This window comes from Tachypleus tridentatus, chromosome 3, assembly GCF_004210375.1.
Source record: "Tachypleus tridentatus isolate NWPU-2018 chromosome 3, ASM421037v1, whole genome shotgun sequence".
NCBI lineage: Eukaryota > Metazoa > Arthropoda > Merostomata > Xiphosura > Limulidae > Tachypleus > Tachypleus tridentatus.
Window position 1 is genome coordinate 49,699,021 of NC_134827.1, and position 25,275 is coordinate 49,724,295.

The 25,275-nt window shown below is 30.7% G+C and overlaps 1 pseudogene across 1 annotated transcript; it reads left to right on the top strand.

Moving 5' to 3' along the window:
- The first annotated feature begins 254 nt into the window (after positions 1–254).
- Positions 255–17,839, top strand: LOC143246815 (zinc finger RNA-binding protein-like; annotated as a pseudogene). Its single transcript, XR_013026173.1, has 12 exons — positions 255–607; positions 2,110–2,289; positions 3,156–3,345; positions 3,810–3,860; positions 4,258–4,314; positions 4,825–4,964; positions 5,091–5,235; positions 10,483–10,636; positions 14,891–15,045; positions 16,060–16,119; positions 16,374–16,548; positions 17,517–17,839. The product of XR_013026173.1 is annotated as a zinc finger RNA-binding protein-like (transcript).
- The last annotated feature ends 7,436 nt before the right edge of the window (positions 17,840–25,275 follow it).

Genomic DNA, 25,275 nt, shown 5'->3' on the forward strand with positions numbered 1-25,275 from the left:
TTTGACAACTTGTGGTAATGAAAGGTTTATTATAGTTACTATCTGTCACAGAAGCTTCAGTTTAAATATCTCCCATACACAGATTTACAAAAGAAAAATGATTTCCAGTGTTTATATTATTGTCTTATTACAAATATTAGAAATAAAATTAATACTTGTTACTTTAGAATATAAAAAGTTATTAACATTATGTCTGTATTCCTGCTACCACAGAAATATATGAAAAGATTAAGTCTGTATTCCTGCTACCACAGGAATATATGAAAAGGTTAACCTAACTTTATCTGTTGTGATTTACTAAAACTATTGAGAAAAGTGTTGTAAAACATTTCTATAAATGATATTTATAACAGCTTGTTTGTTGTTGTTTTTTTCAGGAACTTGTGTGGAAGGGTCTAGAGATAATTATTTGGGTTTTGGGGGAAGCAATGTAAACCCAGAAAGTTTTCATAGTAACATTGGTGGGCCAGGAATGAATCATATGAATAAATCTAGTAATTGGGGTAGCTTTAAGAAAGGTTTTAGGAAACCCCAGAGTCAAAAAACCCCAAAAACTCCTCAAGTGCATTACTGTGATGTGTGTAAGGTTAGCTGTGCAGGGCCTCAGGTGAGTGTTTGTTAAAGTTTTCAAATTATATGAAAAGATTCTTTGAAGTACAATATGTCTGTGTGGGTTTGTTTAACATGTTACAGTTTTAGAGTAGAAAGTCCACCTAGGTTTAACTTATTAATGTCTTTCTGTTTTAACCAGACTATTCAAATCAGTCTGTGCTGTTGAAATAATGTGCAAAATGAAGGTGCAGTGATAGTGAACATCATTTGTAAGTTAGTATCACAATACCGTGTACAGAATTATAAATATTTTCCGTTTTCAAACTGTCAACAATATTAATAATTTAAAAGTATATGAAATTGATAAGGTAAACATTTATAGCTGACCCAGTACAACATTGTAAATGAACAGGTAAAACCTATCAAAAACAGTTAATCTGGAAATATTTTCACGTATCTCATGAAAATGCCATAATACATAATATTCCACACTGTATCAAATTCTTTGTATATAATATTCAGTATTCTGTTTCAAGACAATCTGATGTAACTTCATGTTCTAATCTCATCAGAAAGTTGGGCCTGAAAATGATATAGGTGGTGTTGCATGTATATGTTACATTTGTGTTGATGAATAAAAATAAATTGTATTCATGAAAACCTAACAGCAAAGTTAGGGAAGAAATTATTAATTTGTCATAATCACATGAAGCAATCATATTTGGAATATGGTCACATGGAAACGTTAAGATAGGTGGCTGTTCAGAAGGAGTGGTGCATCACAAACTATTAGTTGAAAACTATTAGTCATGACTTTAGGTCTGTTATGTTTTATTTTCTATCCCAGTACTGAATGGAAGCTTTACTGCCTTTTCATAAAACAGTAAATTTTAACCTGATATTTACCATGTCTGGGTTTTGAATTTGAGAGTTCATGGTACCTCCCCACTATCACAGAGAAATGGTTCATGTTTTGAGGCTGTGGATGCAACGTCACAGTGATGTCCACATCGTGCTGTTCAGTCGTGTAAGTGACAGGTGCTGTTGACTTGTATGTCAGCTCAAAATTAGGAATTCTTAAATGTGGGGTTGTGCAGAAACATTAAATACATTCTGATAAGTAAACAATGGAATTCAAGTGTGATCAAATATTGTTGACAAAAAAGTTAAATTAATAATGAACATACACAGTTATAGTAACATTGAAGGGTCATCTTAAAATTCTAGTCTTAATAGTGCCCTGAGCCACATGGCTCCATGTTTGTTATGGTGGGTATAATAAACTACTTGTGATTAAGGTACTAGTTTACTTTGAAAGAAATAACTTTTATGTTTAGTTGGAGTTATTGACTCGTATGTTGAAACTAAAACTCGCAAATTTTACGAGTTTTGTCATAGATTATCACATTTCCTCTTACTGATTTGCTCTTCAGTTTTAATTAAAAATTCAAGTTTTGATGTGCTTACTGTAATTTATATACATGTGAATTTTTCTTGTAAATGTAATCTTTCTGTATTTATTTGTGATATGGATAAAGATAATGTTTTTGGTTTTAGACCTATAAAGAACACATTGAGGGACAGAAACACAAAAAGAAAGAAACTTTACTAAAAGCTGGTAACATCGCACCCCAGTCTGGCCGAGGAGGGACCATTCTTAGGTGTGAGTTGTGTGATGTCACTTGTACGGGAACAGATGCTTATTCTGCTCACATCCGAGGGGCCAGACACCAGAAGGTATAGTAGTTGTGTTTGTCAAACAATCTTGACCAAACACCACAAGGTATAGTAGTTGTGTTTATCAAACATTCTGGACCAAACTTTAAAAGGTGTAGTAATTGTGTTTGTCAAACAATCTGGACCAAATACCACAAGGTATAGTAGTTGTGTTTCTCAAACAATGTGGACCAAACACCACAAGGTATAGTAGTTGTGTTTGTCAAACAATCTGGACCAAACACCACAAGGTATAGTAGTTGTGTTTGTCAAACAATCTGGACCAAACACCACAAAGTATAGTTGTTGTGTTTATCAAACAATCTGGACCAAACACCACAAGGTATAGTAGTTGTGTTTGTCAAACAATCTGGACCAAACACCACAAGGTATAGTAATTGTGTTTGTCAAACAATCTGGACCAAACACCACAAGGTATAGTAGTTGTGTTTGTCAAACAATCTGGACCAAACACCACAAGGTATAATAGTTGTGTTTGTCAAACAATCTGGACCAAACACCACAAGGTATAGTAGTTGTGTTTGTTAAACAATCTAGACCAAACACCACAAGGTATAGTAGTTGTGTTTGTCAAACAATCTGGACCAAACACCACAAGGTATAGTAGTTGTGTTTATCAAACAATTTGAAACAAACACCAGAAGGTATCGTAGTTGTGTTCTTGCAACTGATATTGTCTTTAAGGACCAAACTGTTAAAGTTTCAGTTGTATTACTTTAGCCATTAAAAGTGTAAAGGTAATTTAATTAGGTCTGTTGTTACAATGATTGATATGTAATAAAAATATGTAACTGTTTGATTTGTTTCACAGGTTGAAAGGAATGATTTGAAATAGAGAGTTAGATATTTTTCTATTATTCTTTCAGGTGATAAAGTTGCATACAAAATTAGGAAAGCCAATTCCTTCTTCAGAACCTGTTGTGGTACCCAACCCAGAGAGTGTTGCTGTTACAACATCGGGTAACAATGCTGGAGAGGAAGTGAAAATGGTGCAGGAAGAAGAGAAAACAGCAGCTTCAAAGAAAGTGGTAGGAACTCCCAAAATAAACTTTGTTGGTAAGAAGTGTTCTTTATTGTTGTCTGTTTTTCATTGTAATATAAATAATTTAAAAAATATATATCAATGGATGTTATGACTATCGTGTTATCAAAACAAAATCAGTTTTGGAACTTAGTGATTTGCACTACAGATTTAAATGAACTAATAAAACTCTGAAGTGCTTTTTTAAAGTTCTCAGACTAGGTGCAAGGTTCAGTTCACATTTTTCAATATCTTATGCAATGTGTGTTATAAAGATGACACTTTTAATACATATTATTAAATTGATAAACTAGTTGTAGAAGGGAGCATGTAAGAGAGTAGTTACTTATTTATACGAATATTTGTCACTTGGATAATACAGAAGGAAAATGAAAGATACATGAATATAAAATACTGTAATTGCCCCACATGAATGTAAGTTACATAGCAAGCTGCTATCACATATTGTATAAAGTGGTTTGATCTTGTAAACCTGCAGGTGGGACCATGCTAACTGACATGAAACAAAAGGATCTTGACAAAGATGGAGGTAAGATGTTCCTGTAAAATGTAAATACTTTTATTTTAAATTTGTCCTTTCATGGTAGATGAGGTGGATGGTTCTACAGATGTGTACATTCCTTCACTATAAATGCTTCAAATTTAACATCTTCCTGTTGTTAATCCTACCAGTTCTTATGACGTGTGTGTTCTTTATGATAAAACTACCAGTTTAACTGGATGTTGTTAAAGTAGGAACTGTTTGGTTTTAAAGAGAAGCTAGTTTGAAGATAAAAGTTATTTGATTACCTGTTCTCCCTGAATGTGCTTCCACTGATGTTGTGAGAAGGACAAGAAGAATAGTTCCAGTTCATTTTATCAATGTGTCAGTGTACTGTGTCGTCGGTACTTTTAATACATAACAATGGCTTCTGTCAACTTTTCAGATGAGAAGGAAGCTAATGTAACAAAAGAAAATGACAAGGTCAAAGTTCAACCAGTTGGTGAGTAGAGCTACTTTTAACCTTTTAGGTCCTTCATTAAATCTCAGATTCAGTGTTGTGTAAATTCAGACAATTAAGGCTTTTTATTATTCTGATTTTAGACATGGTTTAGGTTTTATTAAATGTTACTTATTTCTAAAATTTACAAACCAAATTCTAGTGAATGTTGACTTGTTATTAAAGTTTGGAGTTCAAACTTTGGAATAGGCTTGGTGAACGTTAGGTTACTGTTGGTTCTTGTATAGTTTTCAATCAAAAATATTTAACGGGCAAGATTTTTAACATTCAAAACTTTGTTTATGTAAATTCAGATATTTTCTGTTAAATCTGGTATTCCTTAGAATTATTTGCTTAACATTTGATCATCAGGCGTGTTCTCTAGAAAATATTAGAAGATTAATTATTGTACTGTCTTCAGCCTGGAGTGGGTATTCATAACTGTATGTGGAGTTTCACACATCACTTGAGATTAAAAGAACTGTATGTAAGCAACTGTATCTTACCTTTTAGGTCAAGATTACTTGGAAGAAATCAAAAATGAAGACGGTAAGATCGTCACCTTCCAGTGTAAGCTCTGTGGTTGTTGGTTTAATGATCCGAATTCCAAAGAAATGCACATGAAAGGAAGACGGCATCGTTTGCAGTACAAAGTAAATGTATTTCTTTTAAAAACAAATATATAATTCCTTCAGTCATTAAAGTAGTGACAGTTAATGTAATAAAGACACCCAAAAGTACTAAAAACAACACAACAGTGAGCTCTCTTACTTTCACAGAGGAAAGTTGACCCTGAACTTGTGGTTGATTCAAAGCCAAGTGCTCGACAGAATAAGATTCAGGAAGGCAAACTGAGAAGACAGCAGCTTCGAGAAGAGTTGTTTCAACGCGTCAGGAAGAAGGTCGCTGGTGGGGTGAAGTTAGGTTAGATTTTTAAAACAAAACATAGAAATGTGTACAAGGATTTTGTGTGGATGAAAGGAAACAGCAATAACAAGTGCAGAAAATATAGTGAAAAAATATAGTGTCACTAGTGATACTACAGTTAACTTTATATTAATTGTTCAGTGTCACTAGTGATGCTACAGTTAACTTTATATTAATTGTTCAGTGTCACTGGTGATGCTACAGTTAACTTTATATTAATTGTTCAGTAATGATTCTTTTCAGTGTCACTAGTGATGCTACAGTTAAATTTATATTAATTGTTCAGTGTCACTAGTGATGATACAGTTAACTTTCTATTAATTGTTCAGTGTCACTAGTGATGCTACAGTTAAATTTATATTGATTGTTCAGTGTCACTAGTGATACTACAGTTAACTTTATATTAATTGTTCAGTAATGATTCTTTTCAGTGTCACTGGTGATGCTACAGGTTACTTTATATTAATTGTTCAGTAACGATTCTTTTCAGTGTCACTAGTGATGCTACAGTTAACTTTATATTAATTGTTCAGTAATGATTTTTTCAGTGTCACTGATGATACTAGAGTTAACTTTATATTAATTGTTCAGTAATGATATATTTCAGTGTCACAAGTGATGCTACAGTTAACTTTATATTAATTGTCAAGTAATGATTCTTTTCATTGTCACTAGTGATACTACAGTTAACTTTATATTAATTGTTCAGTAATGATTCTTTTCAGTGTCACTAGTGAGGCTACTGTTAACTTTATATTAATTGTTCAGTAATGATTCTTTTCAGTGTCACTAGTGATGCTAGAGTTAACTTTATATTGATTGTTCAATAATGATTCTTTTCAGTGTCACTAGTGATGCTACAGTTAACTTTATATTAATTGTTCAGTAATGATTCTTTTCAGTGTCACTAGTGATGCTACAGTTAACTTTATATTGATTGTTCAGTAATGATTCTTTTCATTGTCACTAGTGATACTACAGTTAACTTTATATTAATTGTTCAGTAATGTTTCTTTTCAGTGTCACTAGTGATGCTACAGTTAACTTTATATTAATTGTTCAGTAACGATTCTTTTCATTGTCACTAGTGATACTACAGTTAACTTTATATTAATTGTTCAGTAATGATTCTTTTCAGTGTCACTAGTGATGCTACAGTTAACTTTATATTAATTGTTCAGTAATGATTTTTTTCAGCTGTCACTAGTGATGCTACAGTTAACTTTATAATTGTTCAGCAATGATTCTTTTCAGTGTCACTGGTGATGCTACAGTTAACTTTATATTAATTGTTCAGTAATGATTCTTTTCAGTGTCACTAGTGATGCTACAGTTAACTTTATATTAATTGTTCAGTAATGATTCTTTTCAGTGTCACTAGTGATGCTACAGTTAACTTTATATTAATTGTTCAGTAACGATTCTTTTCAGTGTCACTGGTGATGCTACAGTTAACTTTATATTAATTGTTCAGTGATAATTTTTTTTAGCTGTCACTAGTGATGCTACAGTTAACTTTATATTAATTGTTCAGTAATGATTCTTTTCAGTGTCACTGATGATGCTAAAGTTAACTTTATATTAATTGTTCAGCAATGATTCTCTTCAGTGTCACTAGTGATGCTACAGTTAACTTAATATTAATTGTTCAGTAATGATTCTTTTCAGTGTCACTGGTGATGCTACAGGTAACTTTATATTAATTGTTCAGTAACGATTCTTTTCATTGTCACTAGCGATACTACAGTTAACTTTATATTGATTGTTCAGTAATGATTCTTTTCATTGTCACTAGTGATACTACAGTTAACTTTATATTAATTGTTCAGTAATGATTCTTTTCAGTGTCACTAGTGATGCTACAGTTAACTTTATATTAATTGTTCAGTAATGATTCTTTTCAGTGTCACTAGTGATGCTACAGTTAACTTTATATTGATTGTTCAGTAATGATTCTTTTCATTGTCACTAGTGATACTACAGTTAACTTTATATTAATTGTTCAGTAACGATTCTTTTCATTGTCACTAGTGATACTACAGTTAACTTTATATTGATTGTTCAGTAATGATTCTTTTCAGTGTCACTAGTGATGCTACAGTTAACTTTATACTAATTGTTCAGTAATGATTTTTTCAGCTGTCACTAGTGATGCTACAGTTAACTTTATAATTGTTCAGCAATGATTCTTTTCAGTGTCACTGGTGATGCTACAGTTAACTTTATATTAATTGTTCAGTAATGATTCTTTTCAGTGTCACTAGTGATGCTACAGTTAACTTTATATTAATTGTTCAGTAATGATTCTTTTCAGTGTCACTAGTGATGCTACAGTTAACTTTATATTAATTGTTCAGTAATGATTCTTTTCAGTGTCACTAGTGATGCTACAGTTAACTTTATATTAATTGTTCAGTAATGATTCTTTTCAGTGTCACTAGTGATGCTACAGTTAACTTTATATTAATTGTTCAGTAACGATTCTTTTCAGTGTCACTGATGATGCTACAGTTAACTTTATATTAATTGTTCAGTAATGATTCTTTTCAGTGTCACTAGTGATGCTACAGTTAAATTTATATTAATTGTTCAGTGTCACTAGTGATGATACAGTTAACTTTCTATTAATTGTTCAGTGTCACTAGTGATGCTACAGTTAAATTTATATTGATTGTTCAGTGTCACTAGTGATACTACAGTTAACTTTATATTAATTGTTCAGTAATGATTCTTTTCAGTGTCACTGGTGATGCTACAGGTTACTTTATATTAATTGTTCAGTAACGATTCTTTTCAGTGTCACTAGTGATACTACAGTTAACTTTATATTAATTGTTCAGTAATGATTTTTTTCAGTGTCACTGATGATACTAGAGTTAACTTTATATTAATTGTTCAGTAATGATATATTTCAGTGTCACAAGTGATGCTACAGTTAACTTTATATTAATTGTCAAGTAATGATTCTTTTCATTGTCACTAGTGATACTACAGTTAACTTTATATTAATTGTTCAGTAATGATTCTTTTCAGTGTCACTAGTGAGGCTACTGTTAACTTTATATTAATTGTTCAGTAATGATTCTTTTCAGTGTCACTAGTGATGCTAGAGTTAACTTTATATTGATTGTTCAATAATGATTCTTTTCAGTGTCACTAGTGATGCTACAGTTAACTTTATATTAATTGTTCAGTAATGATTCTTTTCAGTGTCACTAGTGATGCTACAGTTAACTTTATATTGATTGTTCAGTAATGATTCTTTTCATTGTCACTAGTGATACTACAGTTAACTTTATATTAATTGTTCAGTAGTGTTTCTTTTCAGTGTCACTAGTGATGCTACAGTTAACTTTATATTAATTGTTCAGTAACGATTCTTTTCATTGTCATTAGTGATACTACAGTTAACTTTATATTAATTGTTCAGTAATGATTCTTTTCAGTGTCACTAGTGATGCTACAGTTAACTTTATATTAATTGTTCAGTAATGATTCTTTTCAGGGTCACTAGTGATGCTACAGTTAACTTTATATTAATTGTTCAGTAATGATTTTTTTCAGCTGTCACTAGTGATGCTACAGTTAACTTTATAATTGTTCAGCAATGATTCTTTTCAGTGTCACTGGTGATGCTACAGTTAACTTTATATTAATTGTTCAGTAATGATTCTTTTCAGTGTCACTAGTGATGCTACAGTTAACTTTATATTAATTGTTCAGTAATGATTCTTTTCAGTGTCACTAGTGATGCTACAGTTAACTTTATATTAATTGTTCAGTAACGATTCTTTTCAGTGTCACTGGTGATGCTACAGTTAACTTTATATTAATTGTTCAGTGATAATTTTTTTTAGCTGTCACTAGTGATGCTACAGTTAACTTTATATTAATTGTTCAGTAATGATTCTTTTCAGTGTCACTGATGATGCTAAAGTTAACTTTATATTAATTGTTCAGCAATGATTCTCTTCAGTGTCACTAGTGATGCTACAGTTAACTTTATATTAATTGTTCAGTAATGATTCTTTTCAGTGTCACTGGTGATGCTACAGGTAACTTTATATTAATTGTTCAGTAACGATTCTTTTCATTGTCACTAGCGATACTACAGTTAACTTTATATTGATTGTTCAGTAATGATTCTTTTCATTGTCACTAGTGATACTACAGTTAACTTTATATTAATTGTTCAGTAATGATTCTTTTCAGTGTCACTAGTGATGCTACAGTTAACTTTATATTAATTGTTCAGTAATGATTCTTTTCAGTGTCACTAGTGATGCTACAGTTAACTTTATATTGATTGTTCAGTAATGATTCTTTTCATTGTCACTAGTGATACTACAGTTAACTTTATATTAATTGTTCAGTAACGATTCTTTTCATTGTCACTAGTGATACTACAGTTAACTTTATATTGATTGTTCAGTAATGATTCTTTTCAGTGTCACTAGTGATGCTACAGTTAACTTTATACTAATTGTTCAGTAATGATTTTTTTCAGCTGTCACTAGTGATGCTACAGTTAACTTTATAATTGTTCAGCAATGATTCTTTTCAGTGTCACTGGTGATGCTACAGTTAACTTTATATTAATTGTTCAGTAATGATTCTTTTCAGTGTCACTAGTGATGCTACAGTTAACTTTATATTAATTGTTCAGTAATGATTCTTTTCAGTGTCACTAGTGATGCTACAGTTAACTTTATATTAATTGTTCAGTAACGATTCTTTTCAGTGTCACTGGTGATGCTACAGTTAACTTTATATTAATTGTTCAGTGATAATTTTTTTCAGCTGTCACTAGTGATGCTACAGTTAACTTTATATTAATTGTTCAGCAATGATTCTCTTCAGTGTCACTAGTGATGCTACAGTTAACTTTATATTAATTGTTCAGTAATGATTCTTTTCAGTGTCACTGGTGATGCTACAGGTAACTTTATATTAATTGTTCAGTAACGATTCTCTTCAGTGTCACTAGTAATGCTACAGTTAACTTTATATTAATTGTTCAGTAATGATTCTTTTCAGTGTCACTAGTGATGCTTTAGTTAAAATTTCTTTTTGAACACCAGCTTTAAGTTAGTAGAACATTTTTAATCATGTCAAGACAGTTAACTTTGAGGTAGTGTCTCACTGGGACTGATTGTGATGTTACTTATTCATATATTTAATACCAGGTAACTGATAGTAAAAGTTGTGCAGTTCTATCCATGTATTAAGAGTAGAATATTGCAGGATGTTAGAGGACAGACTAAGGTTTGGAGAAGAAATGAATTTCCTTGACTGGCAGAGAAGATACAATATGGACTCCCAGTCCACTCTTCTACCACCACCTCTTCCACCACGATCACTTATTGCTGGTGTCCCTACTTCTGTGTTTCTTCCTGTGGTAAGATATATATATATGTGTGTGTGTGTATATATAAAAAATTAACTATAATATTATTAAATCACCACTATAAAACAATAATGAACAAAATTACCCTCAGTATAAAATTAAACAATTATTCTCAGTTTCAATCCGAGCTGTCAACATTAAATCATAACAGGTGGTGTCTGTACCTAGGTATATTGGTGATAATTATTTCAGATTAATCCTAGTGCTGGTGTCACTGAAAATCAGTTGAGGTCCAGAAGTTGAATGCATAGCCCTACAACATCTCGACTCCTATTGTATTTCACTGTCTGCAGCTAGTTTTAAGAAAACAGTTATTTTTAAAAGTCAGACACAAACTTAAAGCAGAAATAAAGTGAAAGACAATAGGAGTTGAGATATTGTGACTGTAAGCCTCAACTCCTGTCCCTCAGTTGATTATACGTCAGTTGTTTATGATATTGTATAACAAAATATTAGTGGGAGTCCATAACTCCATTGGTTCCAAAGCCTCATCCTAAAGGGGAGAGTACATCGTAGTTACAGATATTCCGAGTGTAACCTGTCTGTGTAAGTATGTAATAAGTAACACTGTATCAGTTTCACAACAAAGTATAATGATAAAGGTAATTTTTGTCACAACCAACTTTTCAGTTGCTGTAAATATTCAGTATCAGGTTCCACTTGATGGTGATGTTGTAATACTTTTTTTCATTATAGTTGAATAATTTATCAGATATTGATTAATAAGTTTTTAATCATTGAAAGTAATTGAAGTTATTTCTATTATTTAAACTATTCAGGTAATTAAGTGTTGCCAGCATGGTTTCCCTTTAATAATATTGATACCAGTTTATAATTGATTAGTGTTGTGTCATGGTCTCACAAATATAGTCAAGTAATTGAATGTTAGGGTGACAACCAAGTGGTCTTCAGGTAAATACGTGGTAACAGTAATTCCTTCTGTTTATGTTTAGCATGTGTGTCTAATTTATAATGAATTATAAAGCTTCAAGTATAACTACTTGGAGTGAGATTGCTAACCCATTACATTACAAGAAGGAAGCAGTACAAAATACAAAAATTAGAATAACCTTTGTTTGATCAGTAAACATTCAGTAGTTTGTATGTTAGTGTAGTTATGTGAACATTTGTAGAAAAAATAATTGAATAGTGTAAATTTTATTTGAAGGTTGTTTTCAGATGTGTTTTGTTTTTCCTGTTTCTGTATCTGATACTCCCAGGCAATTTACACTTGTTACTCCTAAACAACACTTACATGTCATTTATAATGATGTGACATGTACTTTGAGTAAAATATCTAAATGATCTTAACAAGTACTGTGTTCAAGATGTCTCCTTTCTTGTTGTTTATTATTAATAACAGATATGAAGTAATTCATTATTTAATGTGTAAATATTAAGGTGTCTCCTTCGTTGTTGTTGTTTATTATTACTAACAGATATGAAGTAATTCATTATTTAATGTGTAAATATTAAGGTGTCTTCTTCCTTGTTGTTGTTTATTATTACTAACAGATATGAAGTAATTCATTATTTAATGTGTAAATATTAAGGTGTCTTCTTCCTTGTTGTTGTTTATTATTACTAACAGATATGAAGTAATTCATTATTTAATGTGTAAATATTAAGGTGTCTCCTTCCTTGTTGTTGTTTATTATTACTAACAGATATGAAGTAATTCATTATTTAATGTGTAAATATTAAGGTGTCTCCTTCCTTGTTGTTGTTTATTATTAATAACAGATATGAAGTAATTCATTATTTAATGTGTAAATATTAAGGTGTCTCCTTCCTTGTTGTTGTTTATTATTACTAACAGATATGAAGTAATTCATTATTTAATGTGTAAATATTAAGGTGTCTTCTTCCTTGTTGTTGTTTATTATTACTAACAGATATGAAGTAATTCATTATTTAATGTGTAAATATTAAGGTGTCTCCTTCCTTGTTGTGGTTTATTATTACTAACAGATATGAAGTAATTCATTATTTAATGTGTAAATATTAAGGTGTCTCCTTCCTTGTTGTTGTTTATTATTACTAACAGATATGAAGTAATTCATTATTTAATGTGTAAATATTAAGGTGTCTCCTTCCTTGTTGTTGTTTATTATTACTAACAGATATGAAGTAATTCATTATTTAATGTGTAAATATTAAGGTGTCTTCTTCCTTGTTGTTGTTTATTATTACTAACAGATATGAAGTAATTCATTATTTAATGTGTAAATATTAAGGTGTCTCCTTCCTTGTTGTTGTTTATTATTAATAACAGATATGAAGTAATTCATTATTTAATGTGTAAATATTAAGGTGTCTCCTTCCTTGTTGTTGTTTATTATTACTAACAGATATGAAGTAATTCATTATTTAATGTGTAAATATTAAGGTGTCTCCTTCCTTGTTGTTGTTTATTATTACTAACAGATATGAAGTAATTCATTATTTAATGTGTAAATATTAAGGTGTCTCCTTCCTTGTTGTTGTTTATTATTACTAACAGATATGAAGTAATTCATTATTTAATGTGTAAATATTAAGGTGTCTCCTTCCTTGTTGTTGTTTATTATAACTAACAGATATGAAGTAATTCATTATTTAATGTGTAAATATTAAGGTGTCTCCTGTCTTGTTGTTGTTTATTATTAATAACAGATATGAAGTAATTCATTATTTAATGTGTAAATATTAATTGTCTCCTTCCTTGTTGTTTATTATTAATAACAGATATGAAGTAATTCATTATTTAATGTATAAATATTAAGGTGTTTCCTTCCTTGTTGTTGTTTATTATTAATAACAGATATGAAGTAATTCATTATTTAATGTGTAAATATTAAGGTGTCTCCTTCCTTGTTGTTGTTTATTATTACTAACAGATATGAAGTAATTCATTATTTAATGTGTAAATATTAAGGTGTCTCCTTCCTTGTTATTGTTTATTATTACTAACAGATATGAAGTAATTCATTATTTAATGTGTAAATATTAAGGTGTCACCTTCCTTGTTGTTGTTTATTATTACTAACAGATATGAAGTAATTCATTATTTAATGTGTAAATATTAAGGTGTCTCCTTCCTTGTTGTTGTTTATTATTACTAACAGACATGAAGTAATTCATTATTTAATATGTAAATATTAAGGTGTCTCCTTCCTTGTTGTTGTTTATTATTAATAACAGATATGAAGTAATTCATTATTTAATGTGTAAATATTAAGGTGTCTCCTTCCTTGTTGTTGTTTATTATTACTAACAGATATGAAGTAATTCATTATTTAATGTGTAAATATTAAGGTGTCTCCTTCCTTGTTGTTGTTTATTATTACTAACAGATATGAAGTAATTCATTATTTAATGTGTAAATATTAAGGTGTCTCCTTCCTTGTTGTTGTTTATTATTAATAACAGATATGAAGTAATTCATTATTTAATGTGTAAATATTAAGGTTTCTCCTTCCTTGTTGTTGTTTATTATTACTAACAGATATGAAGTAATTCATTATTTAATGTGTAAATATTAAGGTTTCTCCTTCCTTGTTGTTGTTTATTATTACTAACAGATATGAAGTAATTCATTATTTAATGTGTAAGTATTAAGGCGTCTCCTTCCTTGTTGTTGTTTATTATTAATAACAGATATGAAGTAATTCATTATTTAATGTGTAAATATTAAGGTGTCTCCTTCCTTGTTGTTGTTTATTATTAATAACAGATATGAAGTAATTCATTATTTAATGTGTAAATATTAAGGTGTCTCCTTCCTTGTTGTTGTTTATTATTACTAACAGATATGAAGTAATTCATTATTTAATGTGTAAATATTGAGGTGTCTCCTTCCTTGTTGTTTTATTAATATCAGATATGAAGTAATTCATTATTTATAGGGTGTATCTTAAGGTGTCTCCTTCCTTGTTGTTTTATTAATATCAGATATGAAGTAATTCATTATTTATTGGGTGTATCTTAAGGTGTCTCCTTCCTTGTTGTTTTATTAATATCAGATATGAAGTAATTCATTATTTATTGGGTGTATCTTAAGGTGTCTCCTTCCTTGTTTTATTAATATCAGATATGAAGTAATTATTATTTATTGGGTATATCTTAAGGTGTCTCCTTCCTTTTATTAATATCAGATATGAAGTAATTAATTATTTATTGGGTATATCTTAAGGTGTCTCCTTCCTTGTTGTTTTGTTAATAACAGGTAAGAAGTGATTCATTATTTATTGTGTGAACGTTAAGGTACCTCCTAAGCGACCAGACACTTCTGATGACAAACATGTCTTGGCGAAACATTCAAGTATATATCCAAAGGACGAAGAATTGAGTGCAGTTCAGAAATTGGTTACAACTACAGAGAAAGCATTAAAATTGGTCTCTGACTGTTTGACTGAAAGGTACACAAAAATAACTTTCTTGGTCTATAACGTAATTATGATATTTTGGCTCTGAGAAAAAATAGGTAGTTCTACATATTTATATTGGATTTGTAAATATGTTTCCTTTTCCAGAGGTTTTGTTTTGAATTTATTCTTCAAGTAAAATACATTTATTTCAAATTAATTTGTAAATTTAACCTTCATTATTTGTTTTAGATTTTTTTTTAAATTCAGTAAATTATTGGTCTAGTTTTGTCATAGTCTTGATACTTAAGTAGAAAACTAATAGATTTTTGATTATGATAAAATATGAATTAAAGTTTAATATAATTCATTATTTCTGAGTCTGTTACTAATTGAAGGTTTGTAACATGAGAAAAGGCATTTGCTTCAGTAAAATACTATAAATGAAAAAGGAAAAGATAATTACATCTATAAACCAAAAAAAAGTTATTATTTTCATCCATAAACCAAATCCACAGTATAGTTTTACTGCTTGAAGGTTTCAATCACAAAAGTTCAGTACGAAATAACTGAAGGTTTTGAACCTCACAGTCCGTATAAAGGAAAGGGGGAGATCTTTGGCAGAGTTTTTGTTGGAAAGTTGATAAGGTCAGCTTTCAGACACAACTATGATTTGTTAGCTTTATAAACATAAAATTTGTAAAATAAAAAAATATGATAAGCTGATTTCTACAGATTTTGATAGTGAGCTAGAAATTAGTAACAAGTATGTACAGAAACCACTGATAGATTTATTAAATATGCTGGAAAATCAAAGTTAGGGTTAACAGTATGGATTTGTATTACTTTTTCTGAAACAAACATTACTAAAATATACGTCAAAACTTTTAAATTTGGTTGTTGTAGTTATAAGTTAATTATGTGGGCAATTTGAGGGGAAAAAATGAGACTGTTTTTAAAAACATGGCTGGTAAATGTTTATTAAAATAAGTAACATTTAATTAATTTTTGTTCTAACAATAGTTCACTCTTCAGAAATACTAGAAATATTGCTCTGTCTCTATACAGTGATAGGCCTAAGCAACTTGTTGACCAACCCACTGTTGACGAGAAAGATTCTGAACAGAGGTAGGTTCTGTTATCTGATATTGTTATCCTCTCTACACTGTTACAAAGAAATCTAATAAGTTTTTTCCTGTGAGTTGTTTCTGAGATTTTGTGAAACATATATGACCAACAATGGAAATAGTCAATTTGGTAAAGTATAGAACAGAAAGGTGCATGTTCAGTGATTTTCTTTGTACTGAAACTTGTATGTTAAAAAATCCGAGATTTAGTTGTCTAAAAGAAGAAAGACACATGACCCACAACTCTGGTTACAGTAAGGAAGACCATCAACCTCCAAGAGTGCTGAAAGGGGTGATGAGAGTTGGAGTGCTGGCTAAAGGCCTTCTCTTGACTGGTGACTTGAATGTCCAGTTGGTTGTAATGTGTACTGAAAAGCCAACAAGAACACTTTTAGAAAGAGTGGCTGACAATTTACCTAAACAGTTGAAAGTAGGTTCTGGTTTGTTTTACTGCACAGTAACAATCCTAGTAAATCAGTTAATATTGTGTTTTAGTGGTGCACAAATCATGCTGTTGATAAGGTATCTAAGGATTCTAGTATATATATAGTAGCCAGTGTGTACACAGGTATAATGAAGCAAGAAGTAGTTCTCTCATTCCAATGGATTTCCTAGGAATTGGCCTTAATAAATATATACACCTACTAAAATGTTTCATTGCATGTTAGTTTAAAGATGTCCTATGGAATGTCAGTGGATATCAAGTTACTTTAAGATAGCATTGATCAGTGGTTATCAAGTCAGTTTCAAAATATCCACTTATTAATATTGTCTTCTACTGGATATCTTGAAACTAACTTGATATCCACTGATCAATGCTATCTTCTGTAGGATATCAGTGGATATTAAGTTAGTTTCAAGATATCATGTAGAAGATAATGTTAATCACTGGATAACAAGTTAGTTTCAAAATATCCTATAGAACAGGAGTAGATATTAAGTTAGTTTCAAGATATCCTGTAGAAGATGATGTTAATCAGTTGATAGAAAGTTAGTTTCGAGATATTCTATAGCAGATAACATTCTAGTTTGGCTTACTTAATTTGTTCTTTTGAAAATAGTTTTTTTTTTCTCATGAAGAGTGAATGATTGAAGCTAGGTTGATACGTAGCATTAAACAAAACATATTGGACTTCATTCATTTACCAAAGATACATGCTGTAACTGATTTCAGTGGCATACAGGTTTTACTTTTAGAGTCTTTTAAAGTAACTTCAGTCAGTCTTGTTTCTGTGCTGTATTACAAGTGTAGGAAGCTGTTTATGAATAATGATACCAGCAGTGTTATTGGTGATAATTACGGTACATCGTTGTTCCTAGTAAATGACTCTTATCATTAGATTGTATGCTTGTATATTACAAATTTTTTATTTAACATTTGAAAATATCTGTCATTAGGTTGTAGCCCCAGAAGATGCACATGAAGTGAAACTGTGCGTTGAGGAAGCTGCTATCACCATTTTTGCCGATCCAAACGTCACAGTCACTGTAACCCTCACGCCCCACATCATGAGAGGAAATGATAATAACAAAGAAAGATGTGCTGGTAGGATGGTAGTTGGTAGCCTTTATTTTGTAATTTGATAGCAGGTAAAATAAGTAAACCAACAAGTCTTAGAATAGAAGCTTGTTTGTAGATTACTCCAACTTCTGGACAACTCAGTGTATTAAGTGGAATGTATTCTGGAACTGTATTTGTAGATTACCCCAACTTCTGGACAACTCAGTGTATTAAGTAGAATGTATTCTGGAACTGTATTTGTAGATTACTCCAACTTCTGGACAACTCAGTGTATTAAGTGGAATGTATTCTGGAACTGTATTTGTAGATTACCCCAACTTCTGGACAACTCAGTGTATTAAGTAGAATGTATTCTGGAACTGTATTTGTAGATTACCCCAACTTCTGGACAACTCAGTGTATTAAGTGGAATGTATTCTGGAACTGTATTTGTAGATTACCCCAACTTCTGGACAACTCAGTGTATTAAGTAGAATGTATTCTGGAACTGTATGTGTAGATTACTCCAACTTCTGGACAACTCAGTGTATTAAGTAGAATGTATTCTGGAACTGTATTTGTAGATTACCCCAACTTCTTGACAACTCAGTGTATTAAGTAGAATGTATTCTGGAACTGTATTTGTAGATTACCCCAACTTCTGGACAACTCAGTGTATTAAGTAGAATGTATTCTGGAACTGTATTTGTAGATTATCTCAACTTCTGGACAACTCAGTGTATTAAGTAGAATGTATTCTGGAACTGTATTTGTAGATTACCCCAACTTTCTGGACAACTCAGTATGTTAACCCTTTTTCCCTGGTATCATTTACTATTGATAGAAAATTTTAGTATCCTATATTCAAAATTTTATTCAACTACGTTTTGTTTATGTTATACCAGTTAATGTGACATAAACACATAGCTGATAGTCCATATTTTAATAGTAGATAAGTTTTAAGTTCTTCATTCTGTAAGGAAACATGAACAAACAAGCATGAATGTCCCTTTGTGTTACACATTTTCTCTAGATATCTTCTTTTCTTTGTTTTATCCATTATCCCTTCCAAATGTACAAAATGAAATGGGAATTTCTCACTATAATATTGTCATTGCTCAGACAAACCACAACTTTATAGCTTTAAATTTTGTTTGGTTACTGAGTTATAAATACAAAAGTTACATATTTCCTGCTACTCCTATCTTACATTCTCTTTCAGGCATTGTTAATAACTGTCTTTTATATTTTTAATTATGTACTGCCTATAACTAATAGAAATTCAGGTTTTCATCTATCAAATAAAACAACATAGTATCCTGAATTTTAACAGAGTACAAGCTTCATTCCCTTGGGAAAGTTGTTGACCAGATTGGATGAATTTGCCACACAGTTAGAAAACCATAAGAAATTCATATCTTTGGGAAAATTGTGTATTTTTGTGTGTTATCAGTCTCTGTTCTTTAGTGCAATATTTAGGTAAATGAAAATTATTTGATGCATTGCCACCATTAGTATAAAATAGTAGGTGTGGGTTTAATTGACAGTCAACAGTAAGAAAAAAGATTGGGTCAGTACTTTATTGTTTTTCACATTTATTGTTGTGAAATGTATAAATGATAATATTTCTAGGTTAGTTAAGATTAGATTAAGTAAAATAAATAATAAAATTGTTTCATGAGGCACACACATGAACAGCTTGTAGATAATGTAATTTGATAGCTAAACGTGAACTCCTTGAGCCCTGAGTGATTTACAACTTATGGTGCAGATTGTTGTCAGACATCATTTAAAGGAATAATAATAAGTATATTAGTACCACCTAAAGCCAGTTAGGATAACTTGTATAGTTATTTGTTACAAATTGAACTCATTCCAGAAAAAAATAAAATGTAACTTAGATGTATTAACTGTTGTTTTTTATGGTGGTTACAAGGTCAGTCAAATTGACAGACCCCGTTTTGAGTGAGGTAGAGAATAATAACAGATAAAATATGAAGCTTTACTGGAAAAATAATGTTTAACATGTATTTAGAAGGTTTGAGGATTAGACAAAGAAAATTTGAGATTTTTGAAATGAGAAGAAGCATTTTTATTCTTAATGTGTAAGTGACATTGTACATGGACTAGTGAAAACAAATACTGAAAATATTCATGGACAAATGTTTATTTTAGTTTATTGAAAATATTTCACTACAAAACAGATTTCTTTTACCAGAACTAATATAGTATAATAACATTTGGTAATCAGCTTCCGGACAACAGACATCTTTTTACTGAAACTAATATGGTATAATAACATCCCTCAATCAGACGGTAGTATTATAATGCAAAATACTTCGAACATTTCATCCATTGTTGCTTGATAAGTATTCATCAGACAAAATGTTTTTAAAATTTTAGCTGAATTTGTAATTCTGATTAAAATAATTTTCAGAGAAGCAACCATACAGTTTTGTAATGTAGTTGTTGAATTTACACCTGCTTTCTGTAGCAGTAGGATATTTTAAAAGGAAGAATATATAACATAACTAATCTGTATTTACCCAAGCTGTGACTGAAGTTCACCAAGTTAGCTTCTGTCATCGCCTAGTTGAATTGTGTTGGTTATATAAAACAGAAGGTTTCTTCAAACCTCCAAAGTTCACATTGTCTTGTGACCTGTTAGTTTTACTCTCTCAAGAAATTACAGAATAAAACTAATTTAACATATATCAAACAGATAAAATATGATGTAAGTGTTATTAGATGTTGGAATTATCTTGAACTACAGGGAGCTGCTTAGCTCTCAGAGACTAGTATTGATTGAGGAAAAAAAAAAGATTAGCTAATTTTTCAAAGTGTTCTCTTTGTTAGTTCTATCTCCAGCAGTATTAGTAAAGTTGAAGAGTGTTATACTTTGTGTAACTTCTGTTTTTTGTCCAGTTCAAATATACAGAGTCAGCAGTCCTACTTTAGATTCCAACTTCAAGAGGGGAGAGAGAACTCAGCAGTTTCTTTAACTTGAAGGATTTTTGATCTCTGTAATGGACAAAGTGTTTTCATTTCTTGTGTTAAAATTCTCCCTTTGGTTACCAATAACCTTTGGTCCAGATATTGTTATAAAGTAATGTCAGACAAGTGGCTCTGTCTTTCCACTACTAAAAGTTTAGTTTTGATTCTGTAGAAGAATCAGTCTAAGGTAACTCCAGAAAATGCTCCATGTAATTGTAACATCTAACCAAGATCAAGTAATCTCTTTTGATAGTAGTTCATTAAAATGCTTTGTGTCACAAGATTTGAACATGTGCACTTGTTTTTGTTTGTCAATATGAGACACTTTATGCCCATGAGAGGTCAAACACCCTTCATCTGGCATGAACCTTCCATTGACCATCTTCTATCATCTGGTTTCTAGAGAATGTAAAGACCCACGGATGTGTTGGACAGGCAGAAATGCCTGGATGCCTTGGCGCTTTGAGACATGCCAAGTGGTTCCAGGTTTGCATACTTCTACTTTTCAGCCTCTTGTCCATGTGCTTATGATTTGTTTGTAATGCCTTTTGTTCACCTTCTGCAGCAGGTAGATACGCCACGTTAAACTGCTGCGCCTGTAGACAAGTCTCAGTAACATTCTTTGGAAACTTAACTTGTCACAAGCAAAAAGAAAACCCATTATTGTATGGATTTTAATTTGTTTTAGGGAAGTAAAGAATTATCAGACCTAAATTTTTTTAAGCCTACTGGTGTTACAGATTTGGAAGTGTTGACATAAAGAGTGTTTCACAGGCTTGTCATTCAGTCATACTTTATATTTTGAAGGACAAAAATAAATTATTTGTCAAAACCATTTATTTTGTCTGTAGAGTGTGTAACGCGTCGCGTTACAGTAAGATTTTGTGTAGAACACATTTCCCTGCTGTAGTGTGGACTGGAGGTCAAGAGATCTCACTGCACATGAGGCTGCAAAGTCATAGGCCACATGGCCAGTTTCCAGCCAGGTCAGCATTTTCCAATACTGGTTTTACGTTTCAACACTGCAATTATCCAATGTTTGCAGGAGAGATATGTAATTAATGCTTCAATAGTATTAACAAACAACAAAATTTAGTATGAAGTGATACATTAATATGGAACAACACAGTGATACTCTGTTATTGTGGAAGGTTACAGTTGGTATGTAGATATATATGATAAACAATGATACTGTGTTAGAAAGTAAGTTACAGTTGGTAATGTAGATGTGTATTGTAAACACTTAACAGTAACACAGTATCATTGTTTACAATTTATATCTACATACCAACTGTAACACTTAACAATAACACAGTATCATTGTTTATCATATATATCTACATACCAACTGTAACACTTAACAGTAACACAGTATCATTGTTTACAATTTATATCTACATACCAACTGTAACACTTAACAATAACACAGTATCATTGTTTTATCATATATATCTACATACCAACTGTAACACTTAACAATAACACAGTATCATTGTTTATCATATATATCTACATACCAACTGTAACACTTAACAATAACACAGTATCATTGTTTTACAATTTATATCTACATACCAACTGCAACACTTAACAGTAACACAGTATCATTGTTTACAATATACATCTACGCACTCAACTGTAATAGCTTAACAACACAGTATCATTGTTTACAATTTATATCTACATACCAACTGCAACACTTAACAGTAACACAGTATCATTGTTTACAATATACATCTACGCACTCAACTGTAACACTTAACAATAACACAGTATCATTGTTTGCAATATACATCTACGTACCAACTGTAACACTTAACAATAACACAGTATCATTGTTTACAATATACATCTACGTACTCAACTGTAACACTTAACAATAACACAGTATCATTGTTTGCAATATACATTTACGCACTCAACTGTAACATTTAACGTGTAATGCAGTATCATTGTTTACAGTATATATCTACATACCAACTGTAACACTTAACAATAACACAGTATCATTGTTTACAATACACATCTACATACCAACTGTAACACTTAACTACAACACAGTATCATTGTTTACAATACACATCTACGCACCAACTGTAACACTTAACAACAACACAGTATCATTGTTTACAGTATATATCTACATACCAACTACTGTAAAACTTAACAATAACACAGTATCATTGTTTACAGTATATATTCCACGCATCAACTGTAACACTTAACAATAACACAGTATCATTGTTTACAGTATATATCTACGTACTCAACTGTGTAACACTTAACAACAACACAGTATCATTGTTTACAGTATATATCTACATACCAACTGTAACACTTAACAATAACACAGTATCATTGTTTACAATTTATATCTACATACCAACTGCAACACTTAACAGTAACACAGTATCATTGTTTACAATATACATCTACGTGCACCAACTGTAATACTTAACAACACAGTATCATTGTTTACAATTTATATCTACATACCAACTGCAACACTTAACAGTAACACAGTATCATTGTTTACAATATACATCTACGTATCCAACTGTAATACTTAACAAACACAGTATCATTGTTTACAGTATATATCTACATACCAACTGTAACTCAAATAATCATTTCCCATCATACCTAACTCATAATTAAGCTTGATAATATTCAGTCTTTATTACTGCACATGTTAAATAATTACTGCATTATTTCATGTTTTCTTATTTCTGTAATTATTAAAAAATATACATAATGTAATCTTATCAAATGCTGACAACCAAAAGCAAGTTAATTTTGTTTTAAATTTTAAACTGCAATATTAGAAAATTAATAGCATGATGTAATGTTTTATTTGAAACTTCTTTTAATGAGCAGACAGTAGGATATGATCATGTGTCAGTTTAACCGATACTGGTATGTGATAAAACTGTTTCAGTTTAACCGATACTGGTATGTGATAAAACTGTTTCAACTTAATTGATACTGGTATGTGATAAAACTGTTTCAGTTTAACCAATACTGGTATGTGATAAAACTGTTTCAGTTTAACCGATACTGGTATGTGATAAAACTGTTTCAGTTTAACCGATACTGGTATGTGATAAAACTGTTTCAGTTTAACCGATACTGGTATGTGATAAAACTGTTTCAGTTTAACCGATACTGGTATGTGATAAAACTGTTTCAGTTTAACCGATACTGGTATGTGATAAAACTGTTTCAGTTTAACCGATACTGGTATGTGATAAAACTGTTTCAGTTTAACCGATACTGGTATGTGATAAAACTGTTTCAGTTTAACCGATACTGGTATGTGATAAAACTGTTTCAGTTTAACCGATACTGGTATGTGATAAAACTGTTTCAGTTTAACCGATACTGGTATGTGATAAAACTGTTTCAGTTTAACCGATACTGGTATGTGATAAAACTGTTTCAGTTTAACTGATACTGGTATGTGGTAAAACTGTTTCAGTTTAACTGATACTGGTATGTGATAAAACTGTTTCAGTTTAACCGATACTGGTATGTGATAAAACTGTTTCAGTTTAACTGATACTGGTATGTGATAAAACTGTTTCAGTTTAACTGATACTGGTATGTGATAAAACTGTTTCAGTTTAACTGATACTGGTATGTGGTAAAACTGTTTCAGTTTAACTGATACTGGTATGTGATAAAACTGTTTTAGTTTAATTGATACTGGTATGTGATAAAACTGTTTCAGGTTAACCAATACTGGTATGTGGTAAAACTGTTTCAGTTTAACCGATACTAGAATGTGGTAAAACTGTTTCAGTTTAACCGATACTGGTATCTGATAAAATTGTTTCAGTTTAACCGATTCTGGTATGTTGTGAGAATGTTTGAGTTTAACTGATACTAGAATGTGATAAAACTGTTTCAGTTTAACTGATATTAGAATGTGGTAAAACTGTTTCAGTTTAATCGATACTGGTATGTGGTAAAACTGTTTCAGTTTAATCGATACTGGTATCTGATAAAACTGTTTCAGTTTAACTGATACTGGTATCTGATAAAACTTTTTCTGTTTAACTGATATTGGTATGTGGTAAAACTGTTTCAGTTTAACTGATACTGGTATCTGATAAAACTTTTTCTGTTTAACTGATATTGGTATGTGGTAAAACTGTTTCAGTTTAACTGATACTGGTATCTGATAAAACTGTTTCAGTTTAACTGATACTGGTATCTGATAAAACTGTTTCAGTTTAACTGATATTGGTATGTGGTAATACTGTTTTAGTTTATTCAATACTGATAAATAATAGAGTATTTTATTGGTGTTAACTTTGAAGAAAAGAAAAAAGAAATATATGTCATAGGCCCTTCCATACACTTCTGAATCTGTAAATAAGTTTATTAATATAGTGAATTGATACCAAATATTTCATTTTATAGTTTTTTCTTTATATTATTCAATTTTAAATGTGTCATTACATTTGCCTTCAGTTCAGTTGATGGTGTTTGTAGGTTAAAGCCAGTGGCTTGCATTCTTGTGTTGTGGTAATTGCGGTTCCGTACCCTACGGCCAGCTTAATGTTTGAACGATGGGGAACGTCCTGAACAGATGGGTAAGTATAACTAGTTGTTCTAAATATTAAGTTTTGTTTGATTTGAGGTATGGGTAAGTGTAAT